This window comes from Chiloscyllium plagiosum, unplaced genomic scaffold, assembly GCF_037043375.1.
Source record: "Chiloscyllium plagiosum isolate Xiang-an unplaced genomic scaffold, Cpla_swu_hap1 HiC_scaffold_5, whole genome shotgun sequence".
Classification (NCBI taxonomy): domain Eukaryota; kingdom Metazoa; phylum Chordata; class Chondrichthyes; order Orectolobiformes; family Hemiscylliidae; genus Chiloscyllium; species Chiloscyllium plagiosum.
In genome coordinates this window covers 94,311,763-94,333,809 of record NW_028270143.1, presented here as the reverse complement: position 1 = coordinate 94,333,809, position 22,047 = coordinate 94,311,763, and the positions used below count along the sequence as shown (strand labels likewise).

General features: G+C 42.5%; 1 long non-coding RNA gene and 1 pseudogene across 1 annotated transcript in view; one reads left to right on the top strand and one right to left on the bottom strand.

Annotated features, from left to right (window-relative positions):
• The window catches only part of LOC122550074 (uncharacterized), a 69,025-nt gene extending 51,815 nt beyond the window's left edge, over positions 1-17,210 (top strand). The window contains exons 4-5 of the long non-coding RNA XR_006311736.2: positions 15,580-15,708; positions 17,012-17,210. This is a non-coding gene — a long non-coding RNA (uncharacterized LOC122550074). The remainder of the gene's footprint in view (positions 1-15,579; positions 15,709-17,011) is intronic.
• Positions 244-3,127, bottom strand: LOC148149985 (large ribosomal subunit protein eL19 pseudogene; annotated as a pseudogene).
• Positions 17,211-22,047: the final 4,837 nt, after the last annotated feature.

The following is a 22,047-nucleotide window of genomic DNA, read 5'->3' as shown; positions in this document are numbered from 1 at the left end:
CTTAAAAAACAACCTGATACTGATCTGGATTAGCTATATAAATACTGTCACTACAAGAGCAACTGAGATGCTTGCAATTCTGCAGCAAACAACTCACCTCTTATCCACCATCTGCAAGGCACAAATCAGGAGTACAACAAATACTCTCCACTTGCCTGAACAAATGCAACTCCTAGAATACTCAAGAAGCTCAACACTATTCAGGCCATAACAGCAACTAGATTTGCATCGCATTCATCTTCATCATTTACTCTCTTCACCACCAATGTACAGTGAGAGCAGTTCTGACCATTTACAAGATGCACTGTAGTAACTCTCCAATACTGTATAACCAGCACATTCCAAATCCATGACTACTACCACCTACGAGAAGAAGGGAAGCAAATGCATGGAAATATCACCACTTATAAGTTCCCCTCCAAATTACATACCACCCTGAAATGGAATGATTCCCTTGATAACATAGGGTCAAAATCCTGGAAATCTGTTCCTAATAGCAATAGGGGTGTCCCTACACCTCAAGTTTTTCAGTGGTTCAAAAAGGCACTTACCATATGTCTCCAGGTCTATTGGGGATGGAAAATACATGCTGTCCTAGCCAGCAACTGCCACATCCCATGTACAAATAATACAAAAAGCTTCTGAGAGTGAATGTAAAAACAGAAGTGCTGCCCTGAGGGCTTAAGGACATAAATAGGATGCAGGAAAAGGAAGATTGATACTGTCTTGGCAAAGAAAAGCTTCCATTGTATGGTGTCGAAAGTTTGAGAGATGTGAAAGAGAGTTTTACCTTGTCTCTTTTGTTGAGATAATTGAACTTCTTTCTGAATTGTAAACAGATGCTGGAGTAAAAACTACTTCCGGTAAGACGGTGTGCCACGTCTTGTGCAACGTTTTCCACCTGCTTTGGGATCCACTAACTATGGAACTTACTCGGCTCACAAAGTTGCTCCACAAAAATAAAACTCACTTCAGGCATGTTCTTCCCCCCTGCAGCTCTTCATTGCTAATTTCCTATTTTAGGCTTGGAAAAATCCTCTCCTTTAAGTGCTTTAAGAACTTGCAGTAACACCTGATTCCCCATTTCCTAAACGATGAATTGCTTTCATAAAGTACTTTCTTTGTGGCAACTAACTTAGTGCATGTGTGAAAAATTATTTGGATATCCCAATGAGACTTTTGGGGGCCCATTGATCTCACCCCAGCCAACACCCACCAGCATTATAATGGGAGTTCAGAATTGATTCCTCATTTTCCAATGTGAGCCCAGAAGTAAATAAAGTAAATTGGATTATCTAAAACACAAATCAATTTGTTTCAATATTTTAAAAAAATCATAGACAATCTTTGAACTGACTGGCCCTGTAGATCATATATGCTCAGATTTTCAGCATCTACAATATTTTGCTTTATGTCCTAATTAATTGGCACCCTATCCCTACCTTCCATATTCACTCCCTTCACCATTGAAGCAGAATGGCAATAATGGATGCCATCTACAATGTGTACTGCAGCAACTCACCAAGGCTCCTCTGAAACGTATGCTTACATCAAACTACAAACCATCCTGGCATGCTGAAATGACACAATATGTTTACAAAGCAAGTATAGCAGCTTATACCTTGACATTACATTTAGTCAGGATTATAAGAGCACATTATGCAATGATTTCCTGATCACAGGGCATCTCAAAACAGAACTCAATTTTGCAAGTGGAATTCGTGTCACCAGAATAGTAAATTTTGGATGTATGACAAAATGGGGTGAAATGTGACGCCTTGGTGCTGACTGCAGGTGCCTTGAAAGCAAGAAAACGTTGCTGCCTGTGCTTTGGGTGTGCCTGTGTTGTTGAGATAAAGCATGGGAATGCTGTGAATGCACCGGAAGTATCCGGATGGTGCTGTTGTGACATTAGACAGCTGCTCCATCTAATTGGACATTCATTTCAGGAACTTTGTCTATGCATGGCCAGTGAACATCTGTGCTGATCAATCCCAGTTGAATAGGCATTCAACTGGAAAAAGCTTGTCGTGCCAATGTTACTTTAGAGGGCCAGGCACCAACTTGCAGGTGAAGTACATTTGGCTTTTACTCTTGTGAAAGTAGTGTATGTCTTTTAAAGGTAGCTGCTGTTTAAAAGGAGGGAGGCAATAGGCTTCGGTGACTGAGGAATAGTTATTCTGGATGCAATGCCTCACGATCTGTACATGGCCGTTAAATGGAGTAAAGGTTACAGAAAGTGGAAACAATGTGAACACTGAGAAGGAGAGGACACTGCACAAAACGATAAATACCTTTATAAAAGGATATATATTAATTACATAGGAAGCTGAACGTTATACGAGGACAGACTTTTCTCAGACTATGACATAAAAGTAGATGGTTAGCCTGCCGACCAGATAAGCTGAAGAAGGGCTTATGCCCGAAACATCGATTCTCCTGTTCCCTGGATGCTGCCTGACCTGCTGTGCTTTTCCAGCAACACATTTTCAGCTCTAAATAAATGTGGTCCCATTTTCCAGCATTTGATCACCCTGCAGCCATTTAATTTTGTTTTTTGATGAATAATCTCCAGTTGTTTGTAAGTCTGTACCAGAGAGCAAGTTTTTTTAAGACTCTTCTTCAGGCAGTGGTTGATGTTTTCTTCCTCCTTGGCTTGCAGATGTTCATCATGGTGTTTACGAGCTTCCTTGTTCTGCAATGTTTAGCCTGGTCAGCCAATAACTTCTTGTCTGCCTTCAGCTTGTGAATGTGCTCCACCAAGATATGTTTTTTTTAACACATTACCTTTCACCACGTGGCCATCACTCCCTGTATCTGTGAAACAGATGCCTCAGAATTCTCATTATCCTCTCCTCAGCCTGTTTCTCCGGAATGCAGGTATTCACAGCACCCTTTCGCTTACCAATGTCCATGTGATGACCCTTCCCGAGCACAAGGGTATTCTTCCTGAATCGAGCACGTTAGTATACCGATCATCTTTAACCAATTTTCCAATCTGTTGACAGGAATTGGCAATCTCATTTGTTTCAGTGGGACCCAGCCATACCTCCTCCTTACCACAGAGCAGAACACTGGAGTCAAGCCAGGTCTGAAGCTGAGTGCACTCAAAGCCATCTAGAGTCATAGAGAAATTCAATATGGAAACAAACCCTTCAGTCCAACTTGTCCATGCCGACCAGATAACCTAAATAAATCTGGTCCCGTTTTCCAATATTTGGCCCATAAACCATAAAGGTTTACCCTTCCTATTCATGTACCCATCCAGATGCCTTTTAAATTGGAATATTGCATGCAATTCTGGTCTCCTTCCTATCGGAAAGATGTTGTGAAACTTGAAAGGGTTCAGAAAAGATTTACAAGGATGTTGCCAGGGTTGAAGGATCTGAGCTACAGGGAGAGGCTGAACAGGCTGGGGCTGTTTTCCCTGGAGCGTCGGAGGCTGAGGGGTGACCTTATAGAGGTTTACAAAATTATGAGGGGCATGGATAGGATAAATAGACAAAATCTTTTCCCTGGGGCCGGGGAGTCCAGAACTAGAGGGCATAGGTTTAGGGTGAGAGGGGAAAGATATAAAAGAGACCTCAGGGGCAACTTTTTCACGCAGAGGGTGGTACGTGTATGGAATGAGCTGCCAGAGGATGTGGTGGAGGCTGGTACAATTGCAACATTTAAGAGACATTTGGATGGGTATATGAATAAGAAGGGTTTGGAGGTATATGGGCCGGGTGCTGGCAGGTGGGACTAGATTGGGTTGGGATATCTGGTCGGCATGGACGGGTTGGACCGAAGGGTCTGTTTCCATGCTGTACATCTCTATGACTCTAAATACTGTAATTGTACTAGCCTCCACCACTTCCTATGGCAGGTCATTCCATACACGCACCACCCTCTGTGCAACAATGTTGCTCCTTAGATCCCTTTTAAATCTTTCCCCTCTCACTTTAAACCTATGACCTCTAGTTCTGGACTCCCCCACCCCAGGGAAAAGATCTTGTCCATTTACCCTATCCATGCCCCACTTGATTTTATAAACCTCTATAAGGTCACCCCTCAGCCTCCAACGTTGTAGGGAAAATAGCCCCAGCATATTCAGCCTCTCCCTATAGCTCAAAACTTCCACCCTGGTAGCATCTTTGTAAATCTTTCTGAATCCTTTCAAGTTTCACAACATCCTTTCTATAGCAGGGAGATCAGAATTGGATACAGTGTTCCAATAGTAGCCTAACCAATGCCCTGTATAGCTGCAACATGACCTCCCAATTCTTGTGCTCCCAACCAGTAAAGGCAAGCATACCAAACATCTTCTTTGGTATCCTATCTACCTGCAACTGTACTTTCAAGGAATTATGAACCTACACTCCAAAGTCATTTTGTTCAGCAACACTCTCCAGGACCTTACCATTAAGTGTATAAGTCCTGCTTTGATTTGCCTTTCCAAAATGCAGCACCTCACACTTATCCAAATTAAACTCCATCTGCCACTCATTGGCCCATCTGATCAAGGTCCCATTATACTCTGAGGTAAAGTTCTTGGCTGTCCACTACACCTCCAATTTTGGCGTCATCTGCAAATTTACTAACCATATCTCCTATGTTCACCTCCAAATCATTTATATAAATGATGAAAAGCAGTTTGTCCAATGTGTGCAGGAGGGTTTCCTGACACAATATGTAGACAGGCCAACAAGAGGTGAGGCCATACTGGATTTGGTTCTGGGTAACGAACCAGGCCAGGTGTTAGAATTGGAGGTAGGTGAGCACTTTGGGGATAGTGACCACAATTCGGTGACTTTTACTCTAGTGATGGAGAGGGATAAGTGTGCACTGCAGGGCAAGAGTTATAGCTGGGGGCAGGGAAATTATGATGCGGTGAGGCACGACTTAGGATGCATGGCTTGGAAAAGTAGGCTTCAAGGGAAGGGCGCAATTGATATGTGGAGCTTGTTCAAGGAGCAACTATTGAGTGTCCTTGATAAGTATGTACCTGTCAGGCAGGGAGGAAAGGGTCGTGTGAGGGAGCCGTGGTTTATTAAGGAATTGGAATCCCTTGTTAAAGGGAAGAGGGCGGCCTATGTAAAGATGAGGCGTGAAGGTTCATTTGGGGCGATTGAGAGTTATAAGGTAGCCAGGAAGGATCTGAAGAGAGAGCTAAGAGCAACAAGGAGGGGACATGAAAAGTCCTTAGTTGGTAGGATTAGGGAAAACCCAAAGGCTTTCTATAGGTATGTCAGGAATAAAAGAATGACTAGGGTAGGAATAGGTCCAGTCAAGGATAGTAGTGGGAAGTTGCGTGTGGAGGCTGAAGAGATTGGGGAGACACTGAATGAATACTTTTCGTTAGTATTCACTCAGGAATAGGACATTGTTGCCGATGTGAGTACTGAGTCACAATTAATTAGAATGGACGACTTTGAGGTATGTAGGGAAGATGTGTTGGAAATTCTGGAAAGGGTGAAAATAGATAAGTCCCCTGGGCCTGATGGCATTTATCCTAGGATTCTCTGGGAAGCAAGGGAGGAGATTGCAGAGCCATTGGCCTTGATTTTTATGTCCTTGTTGTCTACAGGAATAGTGCCAGAAGACTGGAGGATAGCAAATGTGGTTCCCTTGTTCAAGAAGGGGAGTAGGGATAACCCTAGTAACTATAGGCCGGTGAGTCTCACTTCTGTTGTGGGCAAAGTCTTAGAGAGAATTGTAAGGGATAGGATTTATGAACATCTGGATAGGAATAATGTGATCAAGGATAGTCAGCATGGTTTTGTGAAGGGCAGGTCGCGCCTCACAAACCCTATTGAATTCTTTGAGAAGGTGACTAAGGAGGTGGACGAGGGTAAAGCGGTAGATGTGGTGTATATGGATTTTAGTAAGGCGTTTGATAAGGTTCCCCATGGTAGGCTACTGCACAAAATACGGAGGTATGGCATTGAGGGTGAGTTGGAGGTTTGGATTAGGAATTGGCTGGCTGGAAGAAGACAGAGGGTAGTAGTTGATGGTAAAGGTTCATCTTGGATTGCCGTTACTAGCGGTGTTCCGCAAGGATCTGTTTTGGGACCATTGCTGTTTGTCACTTTTATAAATGACCTGGAGGAGGGGCTAGAAGGTTGGGTGAGCAAGTTTGCGGATGATACGAAAGTCGGTGGAGTTGTTGACAGTGAGGAAGGATTTGGCAGGTTACAGCGGGATATAGATAAGCTGCAGAGCTGGGCAGAAAGGTGGCAAATGGAGTTCAATGTAGGTAAGTGTGAGGTGATTCACTTTGGTAAGAGTAACAAGAAGATGGGCTACTAGGCTAATGGTCGGATACTTGGTAGTGTGGATGAGCAGAGGGATCTTGGTGTCCATGTACACAGATCTCTGAAAGTTGCCACCCAGGTAAATAGTGTGGTGAAGTTGGCATATGGCGTACTGGCTTTTATTGGTAGAGGAATTGAGTTCTGGAGTCCTGAGGTCATGTTGCAGTTGTATAAGACTCTGGTGCGGCCGCATCTGGAGTATTGTGTGCAGTTTTTGTCGCCATACTATAGGAAGGCTGTGGAGGCACTGGAACGGGTGCAGAGGAGGTTTACCAGGATGTTGCCTGGTATGGTAGGAAGATCATATGAGGAAAGGCTGAGGCACTTGGGGCTGTTTTCATTGGAGAAAAGAAGGTTTAGGGGTGACTTGATAGAGGTGTACAAGATGATTAGGGATTTAGATAGGGTTGACCATGAGAATCTTTTTCCATGTATGGAGTCAGATATTACGAGGGGGCATAGCTTTAAATTAAGGGGTGGTAGGTATAGGACAGATATTAGGGGTAGATTCTTTACTCAGCGAGTCGTGAGTTCATGGAATGCCCTGCCAGTAGCAGTGGTGGACTCTCCCTCTTTATGGGCATTTAAACGGGCATTGGATAGGCATATGGAGGATAGTGGGCTAGTGTAGGTTAGGTGGGCTTGGATCGGCGCAACATCAAGGGCCAAAGGGCCTGTACTGCGCTGTATTCTTCTATGTTCTCTATGTTCTATGGACCTAGCACCGATTCTTGTGGCACACCACTGGTCATCGCCTCCAGTCTGAAAAGCAACCCTTCACCACCACATTTTGTCTTCTACCTTTGAGCCACTTCTGTATCCAGATAGTTAGTTCTCTCTCTGGTCTGTGTGACCTAACCTTGCTAGCCACTCTACTTTCCTCATTCCTGAAGAAGGGCTTATGCCTGATACGTCGATTCTCCTGTTCCTTGGATGCTGCTTGACCTGCTGCGCTTTTCTAGCAACACATTTTCAGCGCTAACCAATCTACCATAAGGAACCTTGTCAAACGCCTTACTGAAGTCATATAGATCACGTCCACCGCTCTGGCCCCATCAATCCTCTTCGTTATGTCTTCAAAAAAACTTAATCAAGTTCATGATTTCTCATGCACAGAGCCATGTTGACTATCCCTAATTAATCCTTGCCTTTCCAAATACATGTAGCTCAGGCAGCTGAGAAAATTTGGCATGACAGCGAATACCCTTGCCAACTTTTATAGGTGCACCATCGAGAGCATTCTGTCTGGATGTATCACTACCTGGTATGGCAACCATACCATTCAAGATTGGAGACGGTTACAGAGAGTGGTGAACCCAGCCCGGACAATCACAAAGGCCAACCTCCCATCTATAGAATCCATCTACTAGGCCTGCTGTCAAGGAAAGGCCGTCAGCATTCTCAAAGATCCATCCCACCCTGGCAATGTTTTTCTACAACCTCTACCATTGGGGAGAAGGTACAGAAGCCTGAACACACGCACCAGCCGGTGTCAAAACAGTTTCTATCCTACCGTTGTTAGAATACTGAATGGACTGTCAAAATCTTAGTATTCGCCTGTACCTGTGTTTTGGTTTTGCTGCTGTTTACCTATTATTTACTTATCTATGCTATTTAATTATGTGATTTGCCTGTATTGCTCACAAGACAAAGCTTTTCACTGTGCTTTGGTACATGTGACAATAAATTCAAATCATTCATAATTCATTCATATAAATTCTGTCTCTCAGAATTCTCTCCAACAACATGCCCACCACAGAAGTCAGGCTCACCGTTCTATAGTTCCCTAGCTTTTCCTTACCACCTTTCTTAAATAGTGGCACCACGTTAGCCAACCTCCAGTTTTCCAGCAAATCACCTGTGGTAGTCATGGAGAAAGTCCCATATCTGAGAACTGCCAATCATTAATTCAACTATGAAGGGCTGGGAAAAATGGGAATAAATTAAAAATATCTAAGGACTTTGGATAGCAAACTGCGATTGGAAATGGTTCAGTAGTTCGTAAGGTTTGAAGGTGAAGTTTTGGGTAATTTGAGGAGCAGAATTATATCAGCAGAATTGCAGGTTGAGGATAGTACCTGACAAGAAAGAACAGTTGGCAATATTATTTCACTTGGGACCAGGAAAAGGAAATATGCTTTCCAGTAAATTAGTGGTACTAGGGTTCAATGAGTTGCTCACCTCAGTAGGTTAAAATGCTGAGACTTAAAAAGATTCGTTCATGGGATGTGGACATTGCTGGCTAAGCCAGCATTTATTGCGTGTCCCTTGTTGTCCTTAAGATGGTGGTGAGGTGACTTCTTGTATTGTTGCAGTCCTTGAGTTCTAAGTACAATAAGTACACCCACCGTGCCTTTGGGGGAGGGCTGACAGTTCCAAAATCTTGACCTAGTAGTGGTGGAGGAATGGCAACATTATTTCACGTCAGGGTGGAGTGTGGCTTGGGTGGAAGTGCCCTTGTCCTAAATGGTAGAGGTTACGGTTTGGAAGGTGCTTTCAGAAGAGCATTGACGAGTTACCATAGCGCATCTTGCAGTACTGTGTGTCAACAGTGAAGTGAGTGAACAGGGAGAGTTGGAGATAGGGAGCTAACCAAGCAGACTTTATTGCAGTAGATCAAGACATACAGATCTCTCCATCACAGTTTTATTACAGCAACTTACATTATTAGGAAAATGTCACAAGGTGCTTATTAGGACTCATATCAATAAAAACGTTTTGCCATTTCTTTCTGAAGGAGAAAGCAGAAAAAAAAGGCCAAAAGCCTGATCAAAGACCTGAGGTTTAGCAGTATTTTAAAAGAAGATAGCAGCAGGGAGGGAATTCTAGAACTCAATGCCAAGGAATCTGAAATAAATAATAATATAAAGAAATTAAATAACGAGTTCACAAGAGCTGGGAAGTAAAGATGTGCTAATATCTCGAATGTTTTTGAGATTGGAGGAAGCTGCACAGAGAGGGAGCAGCGAGGCTGTGAAGTGATTGAGAAAGATCAATTTTAAGGTTGAGTAGTTTTTGAATGGAGAGCCAGTGAAAGTCAGCAATCATGAAGGTGATGGCGGGTTTACAGTGAGTTAAGATATAGGTAACAAATATTTTAATGAGTACAAGTTCATGTAGGATGCAATTCACTTATTATAAATTCCTTCTATTTGCAACCACTGAGCATGCACAACATAATCATGGAAAAAACAGCAATCTTTCTCTTCATCCCTTTCATACTTTTGCAATGCTTGAAATAAACTTGTTATTATTTGGTATTACTTCAGAACTGGATATTCTATCCAATGGTGGCAATGATTTTGCCTCTAATTTGCATTTTGGCATCTTTGGCCCAGCTCATTTGGTGGGTCAGGCAGTGTCTGCGCAGTTACCTTATATGGTCCCAATAGCTGTGTAAGTCACGCTGACATTGGGGCTGTATATAGTAAGAACAAGTACTTAGTGACAGCTTAACATTACTCAATTACACGTTTGCATCACTCACACAGTGTCTGTTGCATCTTTCTGTTACATTCAAATTTATTATATTAATTCCTTCAATAGTTGAGGTGAATGGTTATCAAAATCAAAGGAAAGTTTCTAGAGGTTTCAAAAAGAAATCTAATATTAGTTATGGTGTTTTTTCACAAGATGATAAATGATTCTGTTACAGTTTTCCACTTATTCTTATTGTACTTCACTTCTCTCGAATTAGAGCAGGACTGGTACATGCTCCGAACACGATGTGCAATCTGACACAAGATAAATTAATTTGACTTTGAGCTGTCTGAAAATCTGCCAAATAACATAATCATGGCAAAATCCCCTTCGTATGCTGGATAGTTAATTCAGAGCTCATTTTTTATCAGATCTTAACCCTGGATTAATTTTATTCAACAAATCTTCATGATTTTAACCACCTCTTTGCATTTTGGTAATTGGTTTCACCTTTCAAAGAACATTGCACTTCACTTGTCAATGCTGCACATAGTGTTGTGTCATAGCACACGCTGCATTCACTTAGATAAGACATTCAATCTGTCTGTCAGTGTTTGTATGCTGAATGTCCAACAGCAATTACAGCTTGTGGCTAAATGTTTTATTGTAGCATTGCTGATTTTGTTATAATGTGCAATTCCAAGGAGTATGAGGGAAGCAGATAAGGAAATTGATCTATAAAATTAGTTCTGTTCTTTTAACACCATTGTTTTTTGGGAGTCCTCTGTTCAACCGTGACTAATATAAAAGAAATGTGAATCAGTATTATCCAAAATACTGTATAATGTGTTTATTTTATTTCGTCTTTACTGATTGTAAATAGGTTTCATATCCGGTCAGTTCCATGGTAGTGAATAGTTGATTACTGACATTGAGAGAAATATATATGGAAATAGTTGCATAGAAAATAAAAGGCAATTTGAAATTATAGATGTTTTGCTTATGTCATTATAAACATAGAGTAATTCCATCTAACTTATTTTTTAAACTGTTAATTAAAGTTACAATTTATTATGATACACTGCATTCAGTACATGAAACCCACATTCTGAAACTCAGACCCAAATATGCAGGTCCTTGTGCTTAGGTCAGTGTATGCTAAAGCTGGACCATATTATTAGAGGAATGATACAACATGCCCTCTGTTTTTGTGATATCCAAGGACAGAGGATCTATTGTCCATAGACAATCCGCCTAACCATATAAGTAATGACTATTGACAATATTGCCAGCCTGCATGAAGCAAGGGTGTCACTCGCAGGGCCAGCATTTACTGCCCATCTCGACTTACCCTTGAGAAGGTGATGATGAGTGGCTGTCTCAAACAGCTGCAGTCCATGTGCTGTGCTTTGACCCACAAATGTTGTTAGGGAGGGGCTTCCAGGATTTTAACCCAGTGACACTGAAAGAATGGTCATATATTTCCAAATTAGGATGGTGCATGGCTTGGAGGGGAACTTGCAAGTAGTGGAGTTGCTATGTATTTGCTATCCTTAGACTTCCGAATGGAAGTGATTGCGGGCTTGGAAGGTGCTGTCTATGGAGCCGTAGTGAATTTCTTAAATATTACACACTGCTGCTACTCAGCATCGATGGTAGAGGGAGTAAATGCCTATCAAACGAGATTTATCCTAGATGATGTCAAGTTTCTTGTATGTTATTGGAGCTGCACCCATCCAGGCAAACATGGAGTACTCTATCACATTCCTGATTTGTGCCTTGTAGATGGTGGACAAGCCTAATGGACCCAGGAGGTGGGTTACTCACCACAATATTCCTAGTCTCTGACCTGGTCTTGTAGCCACTGTCTTTATCTGGCAAGTCCAGTGAGTTTCTGGTCAATGCTAACCCCCAGAATGTTGACAGTGGAGGATTCAGTGATGGTAATACCTGCTGAATGTCAAGGGGCAGTGGTTAGATTGTCTCTTATTGGACATGATCATTTTCTTGAATTTGTGTGGCGTGAATGTTACTTGCCATTTGTCATCCCAAGCCTGGATATTATCCAGATTTTGGTGCTTTTAAACACAGACTGCCTCAGTTTATGAGGAGTCATGAATGGTGCTGAACATTGTACAATTATTGATGAACATCTCTAATTCTGCCCTTAGGGTGGATGGAAGGTCATTGATGAAGCAACTGAAGATGATTGGGCCTGGGTCACCATCTTGAGGAATTCTTGCAGAAACATCTTGGATATCGTATTATAGTATGAGATGCATAAATAAATACAAAATTTGAGGAGAATAGAGTCAAGAGTGAAATTAATCCTGCTGGGGTAGAAATATTTGAGCAGGAAATGTATTGGTCAGGCAGTGATCTCCCATCATCTTTAAGATCATTTGGGATAGCTACAAAATACAAATGAGCATCTAGAAGTGACAAGTGCATGAATTTGAATTTTGACAGATCTGAGTGAGCTGTGGAGGCAGATGAAAATAGAACAGCTTCATAACTGAGAGGTTGAGAGATTTAAACTTTAATTCAGATCTAGCAGAATGTCAAGGCTTTGTGTAGCCCAACATTGGGAACATCCATCCCGCATCCAGTCTGTACAGCCCCATCAGGATTTTACATGTTTCTGGGAGATCCCCCCCCCACCACCACCGCCTTCCCACATTCTTTTAAATTCCAGTGAATACAAGCCCAATGGATCCAGTCTTCCTTATATGTCTGTCCATCTGTCCTGGGAATCAGTCTGGTGAACCTTCACTGGACCCCTTCAATAGCAACAATATGCTTCCTCAGACTAGGAGACCAAAACTGCACATGTTTCAGTGTGAGTAAGCAGCAAGGCATATGATCATTGCTACTTTCCTCTTGTATGGGCTAAAGATATTTTTAAAGCCATCCAATTACTCTAAAGTACAGCCCACAACATTTTCAAACATAGAAAGATCAACAAAGTTTGTGAGAAGATTTGTAGCTCGGGTGCTCGTTGTTGTGGTTCTGTTCGCCGAGCTGGGAATTTGTGTTGCAGACATTTTGTCCCCTGTCTAGGTGACATCCTCAGTGCTTGGGAACCTCCTGTGAAGCGCTTCTGTGATGTTTCCTCCGGCATTTATAGTGGTTTGTCTCTGCCGCTTCCGGTTGTCAGTTCCAGCTATCTGCTGCAGTGGCTGGTATATTAGGTCCAGGTCGATGTGTTTGTTGATAGAATCTGTGGATGAGTGCCATGCCTCTAGGAATTCCCTGGCTGTTCTCTGTTTGGCTTGTCCTAAAATAGTGGTGTTGTCCCAGTCGAATTCATGTTGCTTGTCATCTGCGTGTGTGGCTACTAAGGATAGCTGGTCGTGTAGTGTACAAAATCCCATGCAAGGACTACATAGGACAAACAGGAAGACAGCTAACAATCCATATCCATGAACACCAACTAGCCACGAAACGACACGACCAGCTATCCTTAGTAGCCACACAGGCGGATGACAAGCAACATGAGTTCGACTGGGACAACACTACTATTAAAGGACAAGCCAAACAGAGAACAGCCAGAGAATTCCTAGAGGAATGGCACTCATCCACAGATTCTATCAACAAACACATCGACTTGGACCCAATATACCGGCCACTGCAGCGGACAGCTGAAATTGACAACCGGAAGTGGCAGAGACAAACCACTATAAATGCCGGAGGAAACATCACAGAAGTGCTTCACAAGAGGCTCCCAAGCACTGAGGATGTCACCTAGACAGGGGACAAAATGTTTGCAACACAAATTCCCAGCTTGGCGAACAGAACCACAACATAGGAAGATAGTGGGCAGCACTGCTGCCTCACAGCGCCTGAGACCTGGGTTCAATTCCCGCCTCAGGCGACTGACTGTGTGGAGTTTGCACGTTCTCCCTGTGTCTGCGTGGGTTTCCTCTGGGTGCTCCGGTTTCCTCCCACAGTCCAAAGATGTGCAGGTCAGGTGAACTGGCCATGCTAAATTGCCTGTAGCGTTAGGTAAGGGGTAAATGTAGGGGCATGGGTGGGTTGCGCTTCGGCGGGTCGGTGTGGACTTGTTGGGCCGAAGGGCCTGTTTCCATGCTGTAATGTAATATATTCTAATCTAGAAGGCAGAAAAAGCCAATTGTTTATTAGCCTTGGGTTCGATTGCAGATGTCTTACCTCTGTGTAACATGGTTTTGGTTCAGGTCCCATTTCAAGGCTAGACTCCAAAATTTGAGACAGACACTCAAGTGCAGTACTGATTGAGTACTGCACTGCTGGGCATACCCTCTTTCAGATGTGATGTAAAGCCAAGGCACGATCTACCTGCTCAGTCGCAATAAAATAATCTGTCGTATTATTTTGAAGGGCAGAGGAGCAAGTCAAGAACAAATTTACTGGAAGCATTGAGCAGAATTTAGTTGAGCCCACCAAAACAGGCATGTTGGGCACGATTTCGTGTGTGGTGTGAAAGTTGGATTCCTGGTGATGGGATGTTAATTACTCTCATTAATGAACACCTGACACAAATTAATCCTGAGCCCATGGAAATCAGTGCTTGCTCACGGATTAAGTGGGATTAATATAGTTCTTGCGTGTCTCCCACTTGGGTTTGGCTCTGTCCCTATTGAGAGTGGTGTGAGGTGTTCCTCTTTGTCAGGATTTCTGTGCTTGATAGAGTGATTCGGCATTGGGAAAGAGGTCCTTTGGAAGCCATCCTCTGTCCTGGCTTGTAATCACCCTTTTCTCTGATCCTCTTCCCGCAACCCCTTCCTGCCTTTTTGCTAGTATCCTGGGATCCAGCAGACAAACAACATTCAGCAGATCTTTGTTGGTGGGAGTTGGACTTTTGCTCACAGCATCCTAAATTCCTTGGAAAGCCGGTTGACAGCACTTAAACTGTATTGGACCTCCTTTCTCCAGTGGGCAACACCTCCATTGTGACAACAATCCTTTACCATCAATTCTGTTTCTCCCTCGACATCCTTAATACTTCAAACATTTGTTTTTGTCAGAATTATCTCTAATGTCCTAGCTAATATTTATACCTCAATCAACCTCACAAATGATTATTTGGTCATTATTTGCTGTTTATGGGAGCTTGCTGTGTGCCAGTTGCATTTCCTACATGTCATCAGCCGTGTGTGTGTGTTATAGAAACACAGAAAATAGATGCAGGAGGAGACAGCTCTTGGTGTCTGCACCACCATTCAATATGATCATGGCTGATCATGCAATCTCAGTATCCAATTCCTGCCCTCTCCCCATTCCCCTTGATTCCTTTGCAAGGGCCACATCCTACTCCCTCTTGAATATATCTAATGAAGTAGCCCCAACAGCTTCCTGTGGGACAGAATTCCACAGGTTCACCACTCTGAGGGAAGAAATTCTTCGTTATCTCAGTCCTGAATGGCTTACGCCTTATTCTTAGACTGTGATCCATAGTTCTGGACTTGCCCAACATTGGGAACATCCTTCCCGCATCCAGTCTGTACAGTCCCATCAGGAGTTTACATGTTTCTAGGAGATTCCCCCCCACCACCACCGCCTTCCCATATTCTTTTAAATTCCAGTGAGTACAAGCCCAATGGATCCAGTCTTCCTTATATGTCTGTCCATCTGTCCTGGGAATCAGTCTGGTGAACCTTCACTGGACCCCTTCAATAGCAACAATATGCTTCCTCAGACTAGGAGACCAAAATTGCACATGATACTCAAAGTGTGGCCTCACTGCAGCAAGACATCCTCTAATATGCAACTCCTCTAGGTATGCTTTTACTCTCTGTGGATGTGGTGAGGAGGGAGGTGGGAAGCATGAGTAATTGGGAAGATTGACACCAGTTAGATTCTCATTCCCTTCCTGTCATCTCAGCATTTAGGTTCTGGGTGAGATGATACAGGTCTGACCTTCTCAACCTGACACCAGTGAGACACCAGCGGTCAATTAACACCTAATTGAAGACCTCAATCCACTACTGCCCAATTATTGCCTTCCTGGCAGGTAAGAAAAATGGCTTAAACTTCCCAATGAGGCAAGCATGGCCTCCTGTGACACCTCTGCTTGGCTGACAGCCGCAGGCTGGGTAGGACATCAATAGTTAGGTTGCTGATTGGATCAGAAACTTTCTACATATTGTTTCAGTCCCTGACTGGTGCTGGATCCAGCGAGCTTTCTTTCCGATGGGAAGAGTTAGGGAATTAATCGCCCCAGGTCACCTGACCTCATATTAAATCCTGAGTGCTCTCTCTCTCTCTCACTCACTTGCTTTCCCATAAAAGGTTTTGTTTTACTTTTCTCCCAAAAAATTTTCCAGAGCTATTATTATTTCCACATGCTTAATGCGGTTTTAATCAGAGGAAGTTTAAGCTTCATAATATTATTTCCGTTTGTCAGTTTTTTAAAAAATGAAACCCGAGTTATCTAACCTCCTGCCAATTGTTTTTCAAATCTCAAACAATCATTTGAGTTTGGAATGCTGCTTGATTCTTGAATAATGCAACTTACATTACATGTGCTGGCAGCCAAATCTTTAGTAAATTGGGCAGTAGCAGATCAAGTGATATTCGCCTATATAACCGGAGTAGGCCATTCACTCCCTCAAATCTGCTTCACCATTCAATCAGATCCTTGCTGGTCTATATCTCAACACTATATACAGTTTTACCTCAATGCCCCTTGATACTTTTAGCTACAAAGATCTATTGATCTCAGGCTTAAAGCTTCAATTTGTTCCACATTTTGGTGATGAGGATTCCAGATTTTTACTATCATTTGCACATAAGTGAATCCTGAAAGTCTAGCTCTAAATTTTAAGATTATGTCCTTTCATTTTTGATTTTCCCTTTCGGAGAAATCACTTCGTGTCTACTCAAAGAAAGCCTTTATAACTTTTTTTTAGGTTAGATTAGATCATTTTCCAGCCCTTTGTACTCAAGGGAATGTAAGTTCTCTTTCTACAACCTGTCTCTATAATTTATACCTTTAAGCGCTTATATCATCATTGTATCCCACCCAGTCTAGGTATATTCTTCCAGCAATGTGGTGCAAACATTTGAACAGTTTCCATAGAGGGTCTGACTGAGGCTCTGTGCAAGTAAAGCCACATCTTGCTCCTTTTCATATTCCAGCCCCAACAATGATAAATCACATTATCAAATGATTTATTGAAAGCTCAGCCATCAGCAGCATTAATCTTCTTCATGGTATTGTTAAGCAATAAATTTGAGTATTAGATGTCTGTCATCAGCTTTGGCTGTGTGTGTTTTAACAAAGGGAAAACCATTCTGGTTATTTGTTTTCACAGGCTTAGCAATTCAAGATGTCTGATCCTCGGCATCTGATTCAATATGTTTAGGCAATGATCACATTCAACTATCAAGAATAGAAGCTGGAGAAACCTAGAAGTCGAGTTCCTATACCCAGAACTTTGATTTGCTTTATTAAACATTGGTGGGAACAGAAAATGAATCACTTGAAAGTTCGTGCTCTCATACTTAGTGTAGAGAGTACTTGTATCCATGAGTTGGTAACATATCTTCCTGTGACTTTTGAAATGTCTGTTGTACAAGGATGGCACTGAAGGTGTCAATCTGAACCTCTCCTTGGATGAGTTTTTAGAAAAGTGCTATCAATCAGACATGGATGATGGTGAACGTTGATATGATTACAGGCAATACTGGGTCATAGACTCCCCTACCCCACCCCTACCCTCCACATCTGATAAATAGCAAGATTCTTTTCTGACTGAGTAATCCATTGGCCATAATATATATTCTCCAAGCATTTTTCAGGTACTCTGGAGTTCATTAATTTCATAACTTCAAAACAGATGATGGTGAGGATTAACAAGTAGTTCTGTGCTTTCAAAAACATTTCCTCAGAATCCTGGATGGTATCTGGATAGTTACTGGATAGTTAATATCACTCTTAGATATTGGGAACTGGATAAGTAATTGAAGGATAAAATAAAAACTTAGAGTTATGGGGAGTAGTACTAAATGGATTGACCCTCAAAACAACTGACTTGGACTTACTGGGCTGAATAGCCTCCTTCAGTGATATTTTGATGTGAGATTGTATAATCCTATAAGGGGTAGTGAAGTGATGTGGGTCACTCTTGTACCAGTCCTGCTGACCTTTAAGGTCAGGGTAATTTCCCATATCATCAAAAGAGAGGCCATCAATGGTCCTGACGTCCATTTAATTATAGAAAGGTCACAGTAAAATGGCATGAGACACAATAATGCCTCCCCGCCCCCCCCCAATCAATATTTTCCAAAGCTTATTATGGCTGCAGATTAATCAGTTTTAAGGCATTTCTGCCATTTTCTTGGCAAAATGGTGTTACTTTAGATATTTTCTTATCAATTTGTTTAGAGATGGGTGGGTGACTAGGGTGACTAGAATATTTTCAAAAGACAGGTCCATCATGTAACAATGTTAATAGGTGCTTAAATTTAAACAGCCTTAAGGCTTAATTGCTCCAATTCGGATATCTCACAGCTTGAGAGACCAAGTGGCTGAATGGAAGTGGCAAAAGTCTTATCCATGTAATTTATAATGTAGAAAAACATCCATTTCAGCCTCCTCCTGTGCCTCCAGCATCACAGATGCCAATCTTCAGATTCATTCCACATGACAAGAATGGAGGCACTGGATACTGCAAATGCTATGACTCACACCTTTCTGGCAGTGTGAATGACATGTATTACAGAATTTGCTGTGGCCCTAGCCAAGCTGTTCCAATATAGCTACAACACTGGCAACTACTTGGCATAGTGAAAAATTGCAGGTAGATATTCTGTCCACAAAAAGCAGGACCAAATCCAACCCACCCAATGACTTCTATGAGCTACAGATGCTGTAAATCAGAAACAAAAGTTCTGAGGAAGGGTCACCTGACCAGAAACGTTAACTCTGATTTCTCTCCACAGATGCTGCTAGACCTGCTGAGCTTTACCAACAATTTCTGTTTTTGTTCCAACCAATTACTTCAGTTGTTGGTAAAGTGTTGGAAAAGGTTATAAGAGATAGGATTTATAATCATCTAGAAAAGAATAATTTGATTAGGGATAGTCAGCATGGTTTTGTGAAGGGTAGGTTGTGCCTCACAAATCTTATTGAGCTCTTTGAGAAAGTGACCAAACAGGTAGATGAGAGTAAACCAGTTGATGTGGTGTATATGGATTTCAGCAAGGCATTCGATAAGGTTCCCCACAGTAGGCTATTGTACAAAAGGGCTTTTGCCCGAAACGTCGATTTTGCCTGTCTTCGGATGCTGCCTGAATTGCTGTGCTCTTCCAGCACCACTGATCCAGAATATTGTACAAAATGCGGAATTTTGTATAGTTGCAGCATGATATTGCGGTTCTGGAACGCAATCCCTCTACCATTGAAACCTAACACACCGTATGCCTTCTTAACAGCACTATCCACCTGGGTGGCAACTTTCAGGGATCTTTGTACATGGACTCCAAGATCCTGCTGCACATCCACACTGCCAAGAATCTTTCCATTGACCCAAAACTCTGCCTTCCTGTTATTCTTCCCAAAGTGCATCAACCTCACATTTAGCTGCATTGAACTCCATTTGCCACCTCTCAGCCCAATTCTGCAGTTTATCCAAGTCCCCCTGCAATCTGTAACATTCTTCCAAAATTGCTGTAAATCTGGGTACCTTCAGTTACCAAGATCCTACGCTATCCATTCCCTCCCTAAATCTCTCTATTTCCCTGTTCTCTTTTATCATCAAGAAATATGGAGATAGTGCATGGAAAAATGTCATTGGGATAAATTATCAAAATGATCTAATTGAAAGATGGAGCAGACTCCCCAGGCTGAATGGTCCACTTCTGTTGCTATGTTCCTCCTTTTTAATTACTCCAAAACTTATCTTTTTGATCTAGCTTTTGATCACTGAATTGTCCTTATGTGAAGGACATGTGGTCATGAATAAGAACTCAAACTGTTACTTTACATTAAACAAACTGTATTTTTCCACTCACACAAATCAGTGATTTGAACATTCTTCACAGTTATAGGTTTTTACATTAATTCTTCATTCTTATGTCAATATTTTCTGCTCAAGCCACAGTAAGGGCACAATAGCATAGTGGTTATGCCACCGGGCTAATGATAGAGACAGGAGTTCAAATCCCACCATGTAGCAAGTGAATTTAAATTGAACTAATTAAGAGAATCTCAAATTGGAAAGTAAGTAACCCTGAAGCTGCCGGTTTGTGGTATAAATCCACTCAGTTCACTTATCATTAAGGGAAGGAGATCTGTTGTTCTACCTAGATTAGATTCTCTATGGTATAAAAACAGGCCATTTGGTCCAACAAGTCCACACTGACCTTCCGAAGAGTAACCCACCCAGACCCATTCCCCTACCCTATATTTACCCCTGACTAATTCACCTAACACTATGGACAATTTAGCATGGCTAATTCACCTGACCTGCACATCTTTAGATTGTGGAAGGAAACTGGAGAACCAGAAGGAAACCCACGCAAACTCCACACAGACAGTTGCCCAAGGCGGGAATCGAACCTGGGTTGCTGGTGCTGTGAGGCAGCAGTGCTAACCACTGAGCCACCATGCCACCCCAAGGGTGCTGTACCTAAAGATAACCTTTGTGTGACTCTAGACCTACAAAAATGTAGTTGATTCCTAAACATCCTCCAAAATAATATCGTTAAGTTAATAAGTTATATCAAACGACCCCAGAGTCTCAAGAAAGGAAGGAAACTGGGCATCAGAAATGACAACAGCAAACACAGCACGGTGGCTAGGACCACAGCAAATCCTGTAATACTTATCTTCCACACTGCCAGAAAGGTGTAAGAGTCATAACCTTTGCAGTATCCAGTGCCTCCTTCTTTCCTAATACCATGTGGAATGAATCTGAAGATTAGCATCTGTGATGCTGGAGGGCACAGGTGGAGGATAAAATGGACTTTTTCCTACAAATTCTTCCTCACTGACATCCAGGAGCTTGTACTAAAATTGGGAGAGCTATTCCATAGAGTAATCATTCAACAGGCTGAAGAAGGGCTTATACCCGAAACGTCGATTCTCCTTTTCCTTTGATGCTGCCTGACCTGCTGCGCTTTTCCAGCAACACATTTTTAAGCTCTGATCCCCAGCATCTGCAGTCTTCACTTTCTCCTAACAGGCTGACATAGTCAGATTCAAGGAATTGTACCTTACAGGCAGTATCATAGACACTAGCATAATCATTCCTGGTATGTCCTATCCCACCAGCAACACTAACCAATTACAGGTGAGGATACTATTGTATAAAGTCAGGAGGGAGTAGCCCAGGGGTGTCCTCAATATTGACCCAGGATGCCATGAGCTCTCATGGCATCATGTCAAATGCTGGCAAGGGAACCTCTTGCTACTCACAATGTACTGTCCCATCCCACCAGCTGATGAATCAGGGCTCCTCCATGTTGAACAGCACGTGAAAGAAACACTGAAGGTGGCAGAGGACCAGAATGTATCCTGGATAGGGGACTTTAATTTCCATCACCAAAAGTGGACCAGCTATTGATCAGGCTGGCTGAGTCCTGAAGAACCTGCAACAGGTCGTGTGTGGGAACCAACAAGAGGAAAAAACTTGACTTGATCACTACCTATCTACCTGATCCAGATGCATCAATCCAGGGAGCGTGACCACTGTGCAGTTATTGTGTTGTTACCCTCCATTGTGTTGTCTGCCAAGTATTCCCTACTGTAACCCAGTCTGCTTGTGTATAAAGCAGAAGGATTGTCAGCAGCATGAAACTGACATAGCATTGACATAGCAGCTGGAATTTCACAGATGGTGAGCATCTTTATTCTTTAAAAACACTCCTTTGCATCTCATTTTATACTACCCAGCATTTTTCAAACCTGTTTCAATGCTGAACATAACATGTGACCTCATGTAATCTGGCAAATTCTGTGGTCTAGCAAAGACCCAGTGCCGAAGCTGCTGAATCACAGAGTTGCAACCTGTCACCGTCCTACATCGAACAGACTTCAAACAGATCCAGCACTGCAGTGGCATACTGTGGGCCTTCAGCAGCACCAGAATTGTATTTAACCATAATCTATAGCCTCAGTGTGGCATATCTCTCACTCCCACCCCTAGTATTACCATCAAGTCAGGGGTGAAAATGTGTTGCTGGAAAAGCGCAGCAGACCTGCTGCGCTTTTCCAGCAACACATTTTCAGCTCTGATCTCCAGCATCTGCAGTCCTCACTTTCTCCATCAAGTCAGGGGATCAACACTAGTTCAATATAGAGTGCAACAGAGGATGTTGGAAGCAGCAACAGGCATGCCTAAAAATA